Source organism: Rhipicephalus microplus, chromosome 9 (assembly GCF_043290135.1).
Source record: "Rhipicephalus microplus isolate Deutch F79 chromosome 9, USDA_Rmic, whole genome shotgun sequence".
Taxonomy (NCBI): Eukaryota; Metazoa; Arthropoda; class Arachnida; order Ixodida; family Ixodidae; genus Rhipicephalus; species Rhipicephalus microplus.
In genome coordinates this window covers 50,690,919-50,709,945 of record NC_134708.1, presented here as the reverse complement: position 1 = coordinate 50,709,945, position 19,027 = coordinate 50,690,919, and the positions used below count along the sequence as shown (strand labels likewise).

At 45.9% G+C, this 19,027-nt stretch overlaps 1 long non-coding RNA gene across 1 annotated transcript in view; it reads right to left on the bottom strand.

The window, feature by feature from the left end:
- LOC142771772 (uncharacterized) overlaps window positions 1-11,710 on the bottom strand; it is a 29,685-nt gene extending 17,975 nt beyond the window's left edge. The window contains exon 1 of the long non-coding RNA XR_012886134.1: window positions 11,144-11,710. This is a non-coding gene — a long non-coding RNA (uncharacterized LOC142771772). The remainder of the gene's footprint in view (window positions 1-11,143) is intronic.
- Window positions 11,711-19,027: the final 7,317 nt, after the last annotated feature.

Genomic DNA, 19,027 nt, shown 5'->3' with positions numbered 1-19,027 from the left:
TCTTGCCGATTGGCTTCTGTATTAAGGCGAGCCCGTTGCCGACATTCTTCGAGCCTTGTGATGAACTGCTCTGATACGGTTGCTGAGGCATCGGTTGGCACATTTAGGAAAGAGACGTCGATGGTGAATGTTGGTGAACGGACGTACACAAGGTAGAAAGGTGAGTAGCCAGTAGTTCTTTGAAAAGTGGTGTTAAGGCAAACGTCACAAAAGGCAAAACCGTACCCAGTTGTCGTGGTTTGGTGCGATGTACATCGACAGCATGTAAGTGTCTGATGAAATCTCTCTGTCAGCCCATTAGTTTAAGGGTGGTAGGCTGACGTCATCTTATGTACTATGCCACAGGTTGTGAGCAGGGTTTCGATTATGGTGGACAGGAACGTGCTGCCACGATCACTCAGGAGGACGCAAGGTGCACCGTGACACAATACAATGGCGTTAAAAAGAAGTCTATGACATCTGAAGCAGAACTTGTGCGTAGTGCAGCAGTCTCTGCGTACCATGTCAGGTGGTCAACAGCAGTCACAATCAGTCACAATTACCTGCTGGTGTGTGGGGAGAGGTCCAAGTAGGTGTATGCCAACGATGGTAAAAGGAGTCTCGGGACACGGGATAGGTTGCAGAAGGCTAGCAGGAGACAAAGTTGGTCGCTTGATTGATTGATATTGTAGCTAAGGGCAAACTTGTGCCCACGAGTCTAATGACTATGGTCGTCGAGTCCGAGTAGCCGAGAGGCACAGATTCAACTATCTTTCTCTTCCTCGTAGGCCAAGCGCACGAACGCGTGGCGCATGCCAGCCGGGTCTTGCTGGTGCTCTTGCCATGATGATTGCAGCGGGCAACCTGAACGTGGCCAACCTGTCGCGGCATTATCCCCCTCCTCAGACGCATCGTCCCGATGCTTGAGAGAGTGAAATGATACATGCGCACTTTCACTAGTTTTCCAACGATCTGTCAAGATAGGGCTTCATGCAGACTACGTGTACCACTTCCGTGGAATTGCAGCGTCTTGAGCTCATGTGTCCCGCGGATCTGACTTCATAAGTGACGTCGCTGATACGGTTGAGTACTTCATAAGGGCCGAAGTATCGACAAAGAAGCTTTTCAGAGAGTCCGCGGCGGCACACTGGGATCCATATCCACACTTTGTCACCGGGATGATAAAGTGTGTCACTGCGTCGCTTGTTGTACCGACTAGAGTCGACGCGCTGTGGACGGCGTATTCAGTATCTTGCCATTTGTCGTGCTTCTTCGGCTCTTTGCAAGAAGTCATCTAAGTCAGGTGGAGAGCTGTTTTCGTCCTGTAGTGGTAACATGGCATCCAGTGGGGTGGTCACTCTTCGACCGAATACTAGTTCGAAAGGGGCAACGTGGGTTGTTTCTTGAATGGCTGTATTATATGCGAGTGTTACGTAGGGTAATATTTCATCCCACTGTTTATGTTCAACATCGACATACATTGATAGCATGTCGGTCAGATGTTGAGGCGTTCGGTTAAGCCATTTGACTGAGGGTGATACGCCGTTGTTTTTCTGTGATCGGTATTTGTCATGCGCATCAGACATTGCATAATGTCTGCAGTAAATGCGGTGCCCCGATCAGTAATAACGACGATGGGCGCTCCATGTCTGAGCACTATGTTGTTCACAAAGAACTTGGCGACTTCGGCAGCTATCGCACTGTACAGAGAGTCAGTCTCAGCATAAGAGCAAGATAGTCTGTAGCTACGACAATCCATTTCTTGCCTGAACATGACGTCGGGAAAGGTCCTAGAAAGCCCATGCCGACTTGTTGGAATGGGGCATCCGTTGGGTCTATCGGCCGGAGAAAGCCACCTGGTTTTACAGGTGGAGTTTTGCGCCGTTGACATTGACGACAAGTTTTCATGTAGCGCTGCCCTGATGCGAGCAACTTAAGCCAATAGTACTTCAGGCGAATCATGGCGAATGTTCGGCTCACACCCATGTGTCCAGATATTGGCTCGTCGTGGCATGCATGCAGAATTTCCTGTCACATGGCTGTGGGCACGACTAGTAAAAACGTTTCGCCAGTAGGTTCGAAGTTCCTCCTGTAAAGGACACTTCCTCGAAGGCAGAACATGGAGAGCCCTCTGGAGAATATGCGAGAGACTTGAACGTCGAGACCCTGCAGGCGCCAGCAAATCCGGGTCATCTCGTTGTTGTTGAGCGATTTCGAATGTGTCGACAACGCCTAGAAACGGGAAGTCTTCCTCTTCAGGTACACTTCCTCTTCAGGTACATCGACGGGAGAGGGTGACAGGCAGTCGGCATCACTGTGTTTCCTTCCAGATTTGTATACGACAGTAATGTCATACTCCTGCAGCCTAAGGCTCCATCTGGCTAGTCGACCTGAGGAATCCTTGAGATTTGCCAGCCAGCATAGAGCATGTTGGTCACTGACAGCTCTGAACGGTCTACCATAAAGGTAGGGTCGAAAGTTATTTATTGCCCAGACGACTGCGAGGCACTCTTTTTCAGTTGCAGAGTAGTTTGCCTCAACTTTTGAGAGTTTGCGGCTGGCATAGGCTAACACTTCCTCTTGACCATTTTGCCGATGGACCAGGATGGCGCCGAGGCCGACATTGCTGGCATTGGTATGGACTTCAGTGTCGGCTGTCTCATAAAAATGGGCAAGTATTGGTGAACCCTGTAGCCGTTTTCTTAATTCATCAAAAGCTTTCTGTTGTTCGCTTTCCCATGTGAAGGGCACATCATCTTTCGTTAGTTTTGTAAGAGGTTCCGCAATCTTTGAGAAGTTTTCCACAAATCGCCTATAGTAGGCACATAAACCCGAAAATCGACGCACTGACTTTTTGTCTTTGGGTGTAGGGAACCTCTGAACAGCGGCTGTCTTTTCGGGATCAGGACGAACACCGTCAGAACTAATGACATGTCCAAGGAATCGCAGCTGTTCGAAGCAGAAGTGGCATTTTTCGGGTTTGATTGTCAAGTTTGCTGACTGGATAGCTTTTAATACTATGCGCAGTCGCTCTAGATGTTTGTCGAACATCCAGAGAATACCACCACTTCATCCAAATACACTAGGCATGACTGCCATTTCAATCCCGCGAGGACAATGTCCATCATTTGCTGGAACGTCGCTGGCGCGGAACACAGGCCGAATAGAAGCGCTTTGAATTCGTAGAGGCCATCTGGTGTCACGAATGCCGTTTTTTCACGGTCCCGCTCGTCGACCTCTATTAGCCAATATCCGCTTTTCAGATCCAAGGAAAAAAAGCTTTGCGGATCGCAGCCGATCTAATGTATCGTCAATACGTGGCAAGGGGTAGACATCTCGTTAGTTACACTGTTGAGTTTTCGGTAGCCGACACAGAATCTATGCGTGTTGTCTTTCTTCTTAACGAGCACTACGGGGGACGCCTATCGACTATTCGAAGGCTGGATGACATCATCCGAAAGCATTTCCGCCACTTGCTTCTTAATGATTTCCCGTTCTTTCTGTGACACTCGATATGGATACTGGCATAAGGGCCTTGTGTCGTCTTGCGTTATAATTCTGTGTTTTGTAATTGACGTGCGCTGGACCTTCAAGGCAATTGAAAAGCAATCAGAGAATTCCTTTACCAAGGCATAAATCTGTTTCTTTTGACTGTCCGGAAGGCTCTGGTTGACGGTCACGGATGTGTCGATGTTGCAGGCCACAGGTCGAATGGTTGACGTCGTTAAGCTGCATAATTCGCTTGCCATACAGAAGTCGTGTAAATAGGCAATAGCCGTGCCTTGAGCGACGTGTTGAAGTTCATTGGAGAAATTTGTAAGTAGGACATCTGCAAGGCCATCCGTCAAGTGAACAAGACCCCGAGCTACGCAGACACCTTTTTTCAAAAACAGCCCTACATTTGTATCCCCTATGCCTTCGCGGTTGTAAAATGCGTCATTCTCTACGAGCACCATTATACTGCAGCGTGGCGGCACAGTTACGTCATCATGAACAACGCGTAGAGCAGTAAGGCGTCAATCCTCAGATTCCTCTACAGGTATAGCTCGTTCAGTCGAAATTGACACTCAGATTTCTCTACAGGTATAGCTCGTTCAGTCGAAATTGACACGCTGGACCTACGCAGGTTAATTACGGCGCCATTAGCTCGCAAAAAATCCAATCCTATAATGAGGTCCCTTGAACATTCTGGTAGCACAATGAAATCAGCAGTGTGAATAAAGCTCCGTATTTCAAGTCTTGCAGTGCATCTGCCAAGGGGCGTAATAATGTGACCACCTGCCGTGCATATCTGCGATCCACTCCACTGTGTCACAACTTTGTTTAGCTTCTTCACCATCTTGTGACTTATCACTGAATAATCAGCACCGGTGTCGACTAAGGCATTCAGCTCCCATCCTTCTATTCTCAACCACAAATCTGAAGTAACGCTTTCGTTGCTGCGCCCATTTACCGGAAATACACCGTCGTCGCCCTCAAGCCATATTGGAGGATCTTCGTAACTGATGCTATCAGCGGCCTCACCTCCACAGGTCGCTTGCTTCAGTTCTCCGGGAGTGGACTTGGAGAGCGATGACCAGGCTGCCTTGAAGGTGCACGTGGGCTGGATGACCAGTAGCGCATGGCGATGGTGACCGTGACCGATGTTGGCGTAGAGGTGGCGAGTTCTGCCGCGTGAACAAGTACTCCTCAATCTTCGCTGGTCGTTCGCCGTTTCGGGGGCACAGTGCATACGATGGGAAGCCTCTTAATCCAGCCTGTCAGTAAGGGCAGAGCTGTACAAATGACCCGCTTCGCCACAATGGAAACACAGAGGCCTGCGCTCGTGATCACGCCAGACGTCACTTTTCCTGGGCCTAGGCTCCACATAGCGATGCGTGCTACGTGCTCCTGGGGGCAGATAGGTAGTCGTTGGTTCCCGTGGACGAGGTGCGCTGCGTGCTGCAGGTGGGAGAGGAGTCGCCGCCATCGCAACTGCTGCATTGCTGTGTACTGTGGGTTGTCTGAGAACTTCAGAGTATGTTCGGATAGGTCGAACCGGCTGCAGCCTACGCTCTGGCTCTCGTATGACCTGCCCCAGTTTGTCACGAACGTCTGTAACAGATAGTGCAGTTGGAGTCTGGGGCACTTGCAGTCGACTCAGTTCTTTCCTAATAACTGATCTAATGAGCTCTCGCAGGGTTTCAACATTGTTTTGCACGCCTCCAGAAAATACCTGTGCAGATGCGCAGTAAAGATTCCGGTTGTACTGCTGAGCCCGCTGTTCCAGTGTTTTTTCGATGGCTGTCGCTTTTGAATAAAACTCAGCAACTGTGCTTGGAGGATTGCGAACGAGAACGGCAAACAGCTCTTGCTTCACTTTGCGCATTAGATGGCGCATTTTCTTATCCTCAGCCATGTTGTAATCCGCACGCTTGAACAGACGAACCATGTCCTCAATGTACATGACAGCACTCACGTTTGTGAGTTGGTTCCTCGATTGAAGAGCAGCTTCCGCCTTTTCTTTCCAGTCTATGTTCGCGAACGTAGCCACCGCTTGTCATCAAAATAACGCCCAGGTAGACAACGAGGTTTCATGGTTCTCAAACCATGTCATTGCAAAGTCTTCCAGGGCGAAGTATACGCGACGGAGCTTTTCTATTTTGTCCCATCCATTCAAGCTCGCCACTCTCTCGAACAGGTCCAACCAATCTTCTACGTCCTCGTACGAGTCGCCGTGGAATACTGGCGGCTGGTGCGGTTGGCTGATGAACACTTGTGCCGGTGTTACCTGGCTAGTCATAGTGGCGGCGTCCATCGTTTGGCTTCCCCTTGGTGTGAAGTGGAGAGGACTGAACTCAGGTGAGTCACCTCGAAGACGGCGACTTGCCCTCTGGTGTACAGGAGTCACTTCCACGGGGTTGACAGGCTGGTCGTCGGGGCTACGCTGTCTTGAGCTCGCGGGGCTTTGATTCATTACCCAGCACCTCCGCCAGAAATGTAACGATGCTGAGGCAGACAAGCTAAAAAACAAGTGTCTGTATTAGGGTGAACACGTGCCCACGAGTCTAATGACAAATGGTCGTCAAGTCCGAGTAGCCGAGAGGCGCAGATTCAACTACCTTCCTCTTCCTCGTAGGCCAAGCGCACGAACGCGTGGCGCATGCCAGCTGGGTCTTACTGGTGCTCTTGCCATGATGATTGCGGCAGGCAACTTGAACGTGGCCAACCTGTCGCGGCAATATGTGGGGTTCAACGTCCCAAAACCATCATATGATTATGAGAGACACCGTGGTGGAGGGCCCCGGAAATTTTTTGACCACCTGGCGTTCTTTAACGTGCACCCAAATCTGAGCACATGGGCCTAGAACATTTCTCCCTCCATCGGAAATGCAGCCGCCGCAGCCGGGATACGAACCCGCGACCTGCGGGTCAGTAGCCGAGTACCTTAGTCACTAGACGACCGCGGCGGGGCAGTTGGTCACTTCCGTCGTTGACACATATGGCAAATGCAACGTACTTGGCAACAAAGGTAGAGATGCCCGGCCAGAAGAAACGGTTTCTGATGTGGCTTTGTGTTTTGTGAAATCCCAAATGACCTGCACATGGGTCGTCGTGAAAGGCTTCAAGGACTTGATGACGTAGAGAACGCGGAAGTACTGGAACCCAGCGGTGTCCATCAGTAGTGTAAATGTACCGATGGAGCACATTGTTATCGAGCTTAAAATGCCGTAGTTGTCCGCGCAATCTAGCATTGGGAGTAGGTGATATGCCATTTAGACGTTAGATAATGCGATTGCAATATGAATCATCACGCTGGCGTGTGGCGAACTCGGTGTAGAGATTTGAAACCAGTGTCGATAACCGCAAGGTGTGATAATGTGAGGGGCGACGCAGTGCCTTGCCCACCAGACGAGCAATCAGCTGACGTACTTGATGATGACAGTGGAAAGGGGCAGCGAGAGAGAACATCAGCATCTTGGTGTCTTTTGCGAGACTTATAGATGACATCAAAATCATACTCTTGTTGGCAGAGTACCCAACGACCAAGGCGACCAGACAAGTTTCTCAGTGTCGATAGCCAGCACAAGGCGTGGTGGTCTATGGTAACTGTGAAGTGGCGTCTGTAAAGATACTGTCAATATTTTTGTATGGCCCAAACGACAGCGAGGCGCTCCTGCTCCGTTATGGAGTAGTTCTGTTCAGAAGCCGTAAGAGCACGACTAGCATACGCTACAACTCTTTCCCGTGAAGTGGCACCCCGCTATAGAAGAACTGCACCAATGCCATGACCGCTCGCGTCGCTGTGCAGACATGTAGATGTGTTCTCATCGAAATGGCACAAATCAGGGTAGGATGTTAAAGCATTCTTGAGGGCGTGAAAGGCACGCTTGCAGTCGTCGCTCCAAGCGAAGGTTGATCCGAATGCCAGCAGCTTGTGCAGTGGCGATGCGATGGCAGCAAAATTACTAATGAAGCGGCGAAAGTAGGATGCGAGGCCCAGGAAACTGCGTAGGTGTTTCTGATTTTCTGGCCGGGGGAAGCCTATCACGGCAGCGAGCTTGTCAGGATCCGAACGAACGCCATCTTTGCTGACAAAGTGGCCCAACACCTTGATGTTCTTGTTGGCGAAATAGCATTTTTTTTGTGTTTAGCTGAAGTCCAGCACTAAATATACACGTCAAAATTTTGTCCAAATGATCAAGATGCTGACGAAAAGAACAGGAGAAAATGACGATGTCATCTTGATAACAGAATAATGTTTGCCATTTTAGGCCGCGTAGAACTGTGTCCATCATGCGTTCAAACGTGGAAGGAGCATTACATAAACCGAATGGCATGACGTTGAATTCGTACAGCCCGTCGGGTGTTGCAAAGGCAGTTTTTTCTTTGTCCACTTCGTGCATAGGTATTTGCCAATAACCAGACTCTAAATCGACGCTGGAGAAAAATTCAGCGCCTTGCAGAGAGTCAAGTGTGTCTTCGACTCGTGACATCAGGTCTTTGCACGTGATTTTATGAAGTGCTCAGTAATCGACGCAGAATCCCTCCGAGCCATCCTTCTTTCAGACTAGCACTACAGGTAATGACCGCAAGCTTGATGAAGGCCGGATAACGTCTCTGTTAAGCATATCAGCAACGTTGTCGTCGATGATTTGCCGCTCTGCAGACGACACTCGATATGGGTGGCGCCATACGATTGTATTGCCTTCCGTTTCAATTTGATGCACGGCGACAGAAGTGCGACCCAAAAGCTTGGAATATACATCAAATGAAGCGCCAGTTTTTTGAAGCATACCCAAAAGTTCTTGCGTTTGCGCTGACGTGAGATCCGGATTTATTGTGGCTGTTAAAGCAGCTGTTGTAGCATGGTCATCAGCACACTAATACAGAAAGATGGCCAGTCCGCGTGAAGGGGCACCAGAAAAAAGTAATTCGGTATCTGTGAAGCAAACCACACTGGTGCCCTGGGCAGTGCAACAGGCAATGAAGTGGGTTTAAGTGCCGTAACTAATGCTCTGCCATCACGAAAGGGCAACAGGCTAGGAGCAATGGTAAGTCCGCCAGAGATGTAGCGTTCACATAGTGCTAGGAACACAACAGCAGTACCTATATTATCTGATGTCAGGGTCAGAATATGCTCATTACCTGGAGAAATAAAACAAAAACAGTCATCAGCGGTGACGAAATGCTGGCAATGGGCATCGTTATCAGACGAAAGCACCCTCTCACAGCAAGATATCACGGCTGAAGCTGAAGAGAGAAAGTCCCATCCTAAAATGAGCACAGTGGTACACGATGACAGAACGAGGAACTGTATATAGTGAAGGATGCCCTCAATAAAAACTCGTGCTGCGCAAACACCGGAAGGCTGAACAAAAACTGCATTAGCAAAGCGAAGGGGAGGGCCATCATACGGTGTCTTCACTTTGCGCAAACGGGAACACAAGTTCAAACTAATAACTGAGAGCGATGCACTTGTGCCCACCAAGGCTTCAGTCCATATACCTTCAACATACACGGAAAGTACATTTGAGGGGCGTTCCTGAAGAGTTCGATGAAGTCCGCTAAATGCAGCTTTCCCGCCTGAAGCTACACTGTTTAGTTTTCCGGGCGATGATCAGACGCCGTTGTAGCCGGACGAAGTGGTGACGAGGAATGGCGCATAGGTGACAGGGAGCGACGGCGCAATGAGCGGAAGGTACTGGCTGCATCGAAGTGCTGTGGAGAAGGTGAGCGGCGTTGGTACAGTTGGTATGGGTGGCGATATTGTGGAGCACGGGCAAACTCATCCCTTTCGAAGTCACCATAGCCAAGCCTTTCATCTTGTTGCCGTCGACGACAGAACCGTGAGATGTGGCCGCGTATTCCACAATAACAGCAAATTGCTCGAGATGGATGCCAGGCTTGAAAAGAAGGAGGCGTTGCCCTTGGGGCGAGGACATTCAGTGAAGGCTGCATAGTTGACCCATACTGCGGTGATTGCTGAGAAGGTGATGCTGCAACCACCTGAGCGTATGTCAGCTTTGGAGTGGTATGCGAACTCGGGACTTGCTCACACGTCATGGACGCTAGTTCCTCCCTCACAACATTGCGGAGGCTGCCTGCAGAAGGCGTCATGCCGAGCTCATAAGATGACGAGGTGGCCTGGAGTTGCAGCTCCTCGCGGATCATGGGCCGTATCAAAAAAAGCTCCTCACCGTCATGTGTTGGCCTGAGATCTGCTGTTTCAGGTTGTAAACGTGTAAGTTGAAGGTCATCGAGTTACTGACACGTATTGATGATATCGGCGACCGTAGTTGGGTTCTTTGCCGCCAGAGCGTTAGATGCGAGGACGCCTATGCCCTTGAGCAAGTGGCGAACGCGGTCATGCTCCGCCATCGAGCTGTCGACGCGATGGCCTATGGAAGATGGAAGATGTCCTCGAGGGCGAGGACATCTTCAATGTACGAGGTATAGGACTCGCCGGAGTACTGGACACGTTCAGCAAGCTTCCGTTAGGCTATGTTTGCACGTACAGAAGGTTTTGAAAATATCTGACGGAGCTGCTGCTTAAAGATTGGTCTAGGAAATCCAGCTGATGGTTGAGAAACCATATCTTAGCGACACCCGTCAGATAGAACAGTACGCGGGACAGCTTCACAGAATCATGCCAATAGTTAAGCGCACTCACACGGTCGTACTCATCCAACCAGTCTTCAAGGTCTTCATCGTGAAGGCCAGTGAACATCAGGGGATCTTTTTGAGGGGCGGTGACAGTCCAAGAAGGCATGCCCAGGGGTGCAGGCGAGGCGGATGGAGCCGTGTTGTTGTGCTCGTCTTGCAACATGACCGTAGGCTGACTGGCAAGATGGCGACCCGACTGGAGCTCCAGGTGTGGTTTGTAGTTGAAGATAACGAAAGAGCGCTGCAGGGAGAGGACTAGGAGACCGGAAAGCACTCTCCACCACTTGTAAGGCAACGTTTTGGCTGCAAGACACTTCTTTTTCTCGCCGAGCCTCTGCCCCAGCACACAGGTCAGACTGATGATGATGAGTATGTACATATGATGAGATGACGCGTATGAATAATGCTCACAATATATATATATATATATATATATATATATATATATATATATAGTATATATATATATATACATATATTGTCTTTCGGTTCATTCAAGCTAAGCAACATTTACTTAGTTCGCTAGAGGTACATCGAAGTGGGCTTATGAATAAAATCAATAAATGTAGCTTTCGATATATTTGATATTCTATGCCATCAAAGAAAACGAATTATGGTGGACATAAAAGCAATACCACCTAATGACATACATCATACACATAATTTGGAAATTATGGCTTTCATCCCCTTCAAGGGGGAGTGTTTTTGTATTCCCCTTAGGAATGCACAGAATTTTATTCCCTGTGGCTACGGCTACACACCAATTTTTTTTTTTTTATGTAGCAAGTGCTACCCACAATGTCACTCACGATTGTGTGGTCATGCACACCTCAAAGTGGCCTCTCCTTGCACCCTCTTCTATAACTCTCCTTTCCTTTCACAAATTTACGAGATTCTCCCTTGCAAGCAGCCAAACTAAGTTGCTTCCCAAATCTAAATCTACTCTTTCATTGTAACCTCCAGTCAACAAACTACCGCCAACCTACTTCTCTTTCAAGAAAACCTGTTGACTACTCACTTTTCACGGCAGGTTGGTTTCATGATAACGAGACACGTGCAGCACAAGGTCCTGATTCCGTGAGAACGATGCACTGCAGTGGTCACAGGAAAAAGGACGCTCCCCGGTGTGGGTGCGCATGTGTCTCACAAGGGGCGTTTTCTGCGAGAACGATGCAGTGCATTGGTCGCAGGAATATGGACGCACTCCTGTGTGGGTGTGCATGTGTTTCATGAGGTTTGATCTTTCTGAGAACGATGCACTGCATACGTCACAGGAATAGGGACGCTCTCCTATGTGGGTTCCAATATGCACAGAGAGATCTGAATTCTTATAGAATGCAGCTGGACACAGGTAGCACAGAAAGGGGCGCTCGCCGGTGTGTCGGAGAATGTGCCTTTTCATGTTTGCTCTGTCCTTGGTCACATATGTGCACTGTCGGCAGGAATGCAGTCCGCCTTGGATGGACACGAGGGAATGGTACCGCTCACGGGCTGCTGAAGACAAGGAACCTGCAAAGCCACAGGGAATACAAAAAAGCAATAAAAACCATGTCTTAAAGATTTTTTTAAAGAATACACTGGACCATCAGGCAATCACAAAAGTTGCTGCCCTAGTAAATGAAGCATATTATGCAAACAACATGTTAACACAGTAGTAACCATGCAGTGACACAGCATGTTTTACAAAAGTTGCCATTTCTCGCTTCAAGTATTCCATTTACCCCTTTGTAGGCTGCCCTATATCTTTGTACCGATAATGTAAAGATTGGCTGCGGTATAGTAATATATACTATAAAGAAATAGTGCAAGACGAATTTTGTAAAAATCAAGCCATTAAATTATTGCAAAAAACTCATGGGAGTATTTCGAAAAGGAGCAAAACACTGTCATACTATATCATACTGTATCTATCATCAATGGGTTTTTGGAATGAAACAGTCAAAACAAGTGGCACAAGTTATCACTTTTCGAGTTGTGCTGAAGGAAGTAGTGCGGACCTTATTTCAGCAGGAAAATACCATCTGCACCACTTGTGAGCCTTCATGGTGCTGTGGTCTGTCCCTGTGAAGAATACTTCACCACAGGTGCCCACCAGTTGATTTTTTTTTGTACGTTGTAAAGACCCTGTATTTGCTTTCAAAAGTATCGATGACAGCTGTTCTTCTTGAATATGTGAAAATGTTTGAGGTGGTACAGGTTATGAAGCAAAATGTTTCCATGCACCAATATCTGCAATGGTGCTGAGGGTTGAGCAGGGTGATTTGGCAATAGATCGTTCGATGCATTTATCATTCAAGTTATTGCACATTATTACAACAACACATGATGACAGGAAGCTAAAGTCACCACTACAAAAACAGGACAAAGAAGCAGGTCTAGAGGAAAGAAAAGTTCGGAAGTCATCATTAAAAAATTTACCGAAATCAACTCCAATGTAACACTAATCTCGCCCTTTTAAAACATAATGAAAAAATTTTCCATATTTTGCAAAAGCTTAGGTAAGATATGAGTGACTTAGCATTTCCCTAATTACAGCGAGAGATGTTGGCGAAAGATTTTTCTGCAGACGGAAAAGTGAGATATATATGTTCATGTCGCACAGAGTTAACACATGCAAAACATTCTGTACATGCACAGGAATGTTAATTAGATGCAAATCTGATACTATCACTAAATAGCAAACTTTCTTTGTCATACATCGATACATTAAGTGCCAGCACATTGATGTATTTATCATATTTTTCCTTCTTTTTTAGGACGATGTTGTACAGGAACCCAGTTCATATTTAAACACATGAAACACAGGAAACAAAATATGAATCAAAGAAGTTCATACAAAATAATCTGGAAAAAAGCAAAATATCATAAAAAAGCCATCATATGGCATCACAGTTTTTGACAGTCAAAATCGATGGCACATTTATGTGGACTGCATAGTGTACTAGCGCAATGTGATGTGTATACTAGCATCGTTCATACACTTCCCATTAAGGTTTCCATCCTTTTTGATTGAACACATAATGGTACTACACAATACAAACTGAGATATTTAACACATATTGTGTCAGACACTTGCATGACCACACACACATGTAGATGTTTCACCTCATCACAAAGCATAACTAACTACATTGAATCATGACAATCGCAACAAATTTTTCCACACTGAAAAAGCCAGATAAGCTAACATGCTACCCTGGATATATTATGAAACAATCCATTAACCTTGACACACTAAGTATTTATAGGCACCACCTCAGAAGAAAGCTAATTTATAGGAAAACGAATGATTAAATTTGGAACGGAACAAAGTTAGGTCACAAAAGTCAATAGTGGAACATTCGGACAAACTTCAAGGACTAAGTGGCACAGTGAAAAGAAATAAAGTTTGTTTGTACACATTATTTTAAGATTCTCTTGAGCAGTCTACAGAAACATATTCAAAGGTTTTGATGACAACAAAGTAATACCAGACAGCCGCTACTTGCTTTTAGTATTAATGTAATTCATATATTACAGTGCGAGATCAAGGTGCCACTAACAAGCATGGCAGTTAATCAGTTACCAAGCCGTTTGTCTTAGTGCATACAGATGTGTAGATACATGAATTGAAGCGACTGTCTACCGGCCTTCATTGCTCTCCTGATTTGTGTCGCAATAAAAAGCGCACCAAGTCAATTGTCTAAACCTTGCAGGAGTTTCTCTAAAAAGTGCGTAGAAATTTTTAAAACAGAATATTTGTGTACGCGCTATGTCTCCTTTCATCGGTGGGATGAATGCCCATAACACTGGTCAGTGCCGGTGAAAGTCGAAAACTGAAACCACGTTCAGTTTTCGCAGGCTTCATCAAGTTTAGTTATTATAAAACAAAAACCTTAGTGGTTGTTTTAGGCACCCCCAAACTTTTTTGTTGTTTTCATAAGTGGTGGTGGATGACGACGTCGTCGAGTTTCTCCACTGTTTGCAGGCAAACATGCAGGAGAGCGAACACAATGCGGGCAGCACCATTGAACGTCTATCTGAACGCGTGCAAAAAAAAAAGCAAAAATTGGTCTCTGGCGGAACTTAAAGCTGCCTGAAGTGCATAAAATGCAATTTCAAGGCAAATGTGGTTGTTTTTAAGCAAAACAAGTCTACCTGCGAGGATTTCTAGTCCTACCAATAGATTGTCAAGATTGACCACATTCGCTGTTGATGTCGCTAGTGGTCACTTCATCGACTCTCAACATCTAAATAAAATTCTAAATTTTTTCCTGGCACGAAAGCATGCTCGTTGCCCCGATGTGATGAACACTCTTTTCATTTGTGCCACAATCAAAAAAATTTTTCGGTACGGTAGACAGTCCCTTTCATCAATACCTAACCTGAACCAGAGCTTTGTAAAAAAGAATTTCTTTACTCTGACTGAGACACCCACACTGCACCGAACTGTATTACGGCTGTTCCTAATTTCGGTTGGCTAGTGCTATAGAAAGTCTATCTTCAACTTCACTCGTGTATTACTTAATTGAATCCTTAGCAGAAATGTATCAACACGGTCACATCACCATTTCAATCTACTGTTCATTGCATATTAACTTTAGAGTAAAATAGTGTGTGATTTATATTAAGAGGCTTATTGAACGCATTACTGAAAAAATCCAAAGCACACAGCATCTTCACTTCTTCATACAAGGAATGGAAACATCTGAAACAGCAAAAAAACCGCTGTTAAGACCAACACAAACAACACAGTAAGCTTATGTATATTTTTATGTATTGCATCAACTAAGCTTAATGGTTACAAATTCTTTAATAAATTACACTTTTTAATATAGCAATTTAGTAACCACTTTTTCAGTAACTACAAAGGGTAATACAAATTGGAGCACTGTATAATTAAAAGAAATATGAAAAGGTGCAATTGATTGCTGTAGCATATAACATGTGAAAGACAAATATGCACAGTAAATCAAACTAGCACAAAGAGAATCTGTTTTCTCATTTTTAGCCCACTATATATGAGTAGATTATAATAAATAGAGCTTCTAGAAGCCAAACAGATACTCGTCATTACCTGTAGACGTCATCAACTATAGATTCCAGAAAACTGAATGTGTAGAATGTTTCTTTTGCACATTGCAAGACGTTTCTGGAGATATCTTTTTCAAGCCTTATAAATAATGAAGTGCTGGACTTCAAAGAGAATACAAATGCGAGACCTAAGTCCCCAAATAAATATAAATGTTTGTAATGTGCTCTCGTACAACACTGTTTCTCTTTTCAATGGAAACACGGAAGGAGTTTTCAGAGTTGTTACTCATAAAGAAGGAAGGAACCGCAGAAATTTTCAAAAACATGTGTCAGTGAACAAACAGCACAGAGCTGCAAAGATTTAACTTACTGAGAAACAGGCCAGATCGTTCTGCATGCTGGAATGCAAAGAAAATCTATTACATTTCACTGGGTTTTTTTAGTAGTGGAACTTAAAGGTGAAAAAGGCTACGATGGCCATAGAGCAACACGGAATGTAAAATGCAGGTGCATTAGTGTGACGAGTGATCATGGCCAAATCTCATGCGACTGCTAAGGGCCAAGAACCAGGTGCACTCAAAATGCATAATATATATCATCATCATCATCATCATCATCAGCCTGACTACGTCCACTGCAGGACTAAGGCCTCTCCCATGTTCCGCCAGTTAACCCGGTCCTGTGCTTGCTGCTGCCAATTTATACCCGCAAACTTCTTAATCTCGTCTGCCCACCTAACCTTCTGTCTCCCCCTAACCCGCTTCCCTTCTCTGGGAATCCAGTTAGTTACCCTTAATGACCAGCGGTTATCCTGTCTACGCGCTACATGCCCGGCCCATGTTCATTTCCTCTTCTTTATTTCAACTATGATATCCTTAACCCCCGTTTGTTCCCTAATCCACTCTGCTCTCTTCTTGTCTCTTAAGGTTACACTTACAATTTTTCTTTCCATTGCTCGCTGCGTCGTCCTCGATTTAAGCTGAACCCTCTTTGTAAGTCTCCAGGTTTCTGCTCCGTAGCTAAGTACCGGCGAGAAACAGCTGTTATATACCTTCCTCTTGAGGGATAGTGGCAATCTACCTGTCATAATTTGAGAGTGCTTGCCGAATGTGCTCCACCCTATTCTTATTCTTCTAGTTACTTCAATCTCGTGGTTAGGCTTTGCGGTTATTACCTGCCTTAAGTAGACAGTCTTTTACAACTTCAAGTGCACTATTACCTATCTCGAAGCGCTGCTCCTTTCCGAGGTTGTTGTACATTACTTTCGTTTTCTGCAGATTCATTTTAAGACCCACCTTTCTGCTCTCCTTGTTTAACTCCGTAATCATGAGTTGCAATTCGTCCCCTGAGTTACTCAGCAATGCAATGTCATCGGCGAAGCGCAGGTTACTAAGGTATTCTCCATTAACTCTTATCCCTAACTGTTCCCATTTTAGGCTTCTGAAAACCTCCTGTAAGCACGCGGTAAATAGCATTGGGGAGATTGTGTCCCCCTGCCTTACACCCTTCTTGATTGGTATTCTGTTGCTTTCTTTATGAAGCACTATGATAGCAGTTGATTCCCTGTAGATTTCTTCCAGAATGTTTATATATACTTCATCTACACCCTGATTCCGCAGTGTCTGCATGACGACTGATAATTCTGATGATGATGGTAGATTTTAGTGGCGCAAGGGCAACTCAGGCCAAAGAGCGCCAAACACACGGTTTTTGGTCGATTTGATTATAAAATTCTATTCAGGGTGGCAAGAATAAAAGAGTAGTGTATAGGACTTAAACTTAGGTGTAGTGACTATGTGTGATGGGTTTAAAACTGGCTATGCTTATGGGTTTTACAAAGTCATGCCGTGTCGTCAACAGTCCTTGTCAAGACAAGGAGTGCGCGCTGCATGACATTTGATTAAAAAAAAAACTCTCAGTCGTCCCCTCAGGATTGAGAGGAGGCTAAGATTAGTGAGAATATGTTATGGAATGTAGGAAGCCTACACTAGCTAAAAACTTTAAGACTACTTTTGGGGGAAACAAGGGATCGTCTCAAAGAAAAAATTGTGGATGAGGCGGAATGTGACATTTGTACAGCTTTGGAAAGTGGCACAGTCTTTCTGGTTCGAGGTATGGACAGGTGATTAGAACGTGAACGACAGACAGCTCATCACCACATTTTGCACAATGTGGTGCTGGTGAGTTTTTTAAACGGTGCGAGTGTGTTGCATGTGTATGACCGATCCTGAGTCTGCACAGTGCAACCTCTTGGTGCCTGTTACGTTTTTCAGTCACATATCTTCCTATTCTTGGCTTTACTAAGTGCAGTTTGTTTGCATTTGCTGCGTTCCATTCATCTTGCCATTGCTTACGCATTCGATTTCTGATTAGCGGCCTCAAGTCCTCATATGGTATGATGGCTACGTCTACTGTTGGGCGGAGTGCAGCGGACTTCGCAAGTTGGTCCGCTGCCTCATTGCCAGCTATGTTGCAGTGTCTCGGAATCCAGCATAGCGTGATTTTCAGGTTGGATCTGTAGGCTAACATGAGGCAGTTTAGAAGGGTATTAGTCACTGGATTTATATGTGTCTTTGCGGAAGACAACGTAGTCACTGCACTGAGGGAATCTGTGTATATGATGGAGGCTGGTTCTTTCTTCTTTAAGATGTGCCTTACAGCTAGCAGTATGCCATAGCACTCAGCAGTAAATATGCTGGTATGTTCATTCATTGTTGCAGATTCAGAGTACGCTGGGCCGTATGCAGCACATGCGACGGCCGAGGACTTGGAAGCATCAGTGTAGTACTCAGCACACCTGTATTTTGCCTGCAAGTACATGAAATGCTGATCGATTGCGATTGGGAGGCCATGCTTTCCTACCTCTAGGAATGACAAGTCGCAATTGATAGCTCGCATTACCCTTGGTGCCACAGTGTCCTTGTGGGAACTTAGTTGAAGATTGGAGACAGGTATATTAAGATTTTCAAAGTGTGAGGTCACTCTAATGGGATACGTTGGCGTGGCTGATGGTCGCCTCAAGAACAGGTGGGTGTTTGATGTATCCTGCAATAGCTCGCGAGATGGGTGGTCGACATGAGAGAGCACCTTGGTTGCATACTTGATGCTTGTGAACTGCCGTCGTCGTTCTAATGACCTCCGATCTGTCTCAACATACAGGCTGGCTATTGGGCTGGTTCGGAAGGCGCCACTAGCCAGACGAAGCCCATGGTGATGCAATGGGTCGAGCATCTTAAGTGTGGATCTCGATGCTGATTCGTACACAACCGAGCCATAATCAATACGTGAGGGCACTACACTACTGAGAAGGTTTAATAGACAGTCCCGATCTGTACCCCATGACTGATGCGAGAGAATCTTGAGCAAGTTCAAGGCTTTAGAGCATTTCAGTCACAGCTGCTTGATGTGTGGGACAAAGCTGAGCTTTTCATCCATCACAACACCTAAAAATTTATGATCCTTCTTAGTAGCGATGGTGTGTCCATTCAATGAAATGTTGGGGGGCGGCCTTATACCACGTAGTTTTGAAAACAGTAGGCAGACAGTCTTGTCACAGTTAAACTTAAAACCATTTTTGTCTGCCCAGCTTGAGAGCTTATTTACTGCCAACTGAATCTGACGTTCGCAGATGGCTAGGTTGCATGATTTGAAGCTGATCTGAATGTCGTCAACATATACAGAGTAGGAAATTGTTTTAGGCAGTATAGTGTTTATGGAGTTCATTTTTACGATGAATAGTGTGCAACTAAGTACGCCACCTTGAGGAACACCATTTTCCTGAGTAAACCGCCTTGAAAGAACATTTCCAACACGAACCACGAACGTACGTTCAGAGAGGTAGCTTTGAATTGTATTCAGCATGTTCCCTGACACTCCAAGAAATTGCAAG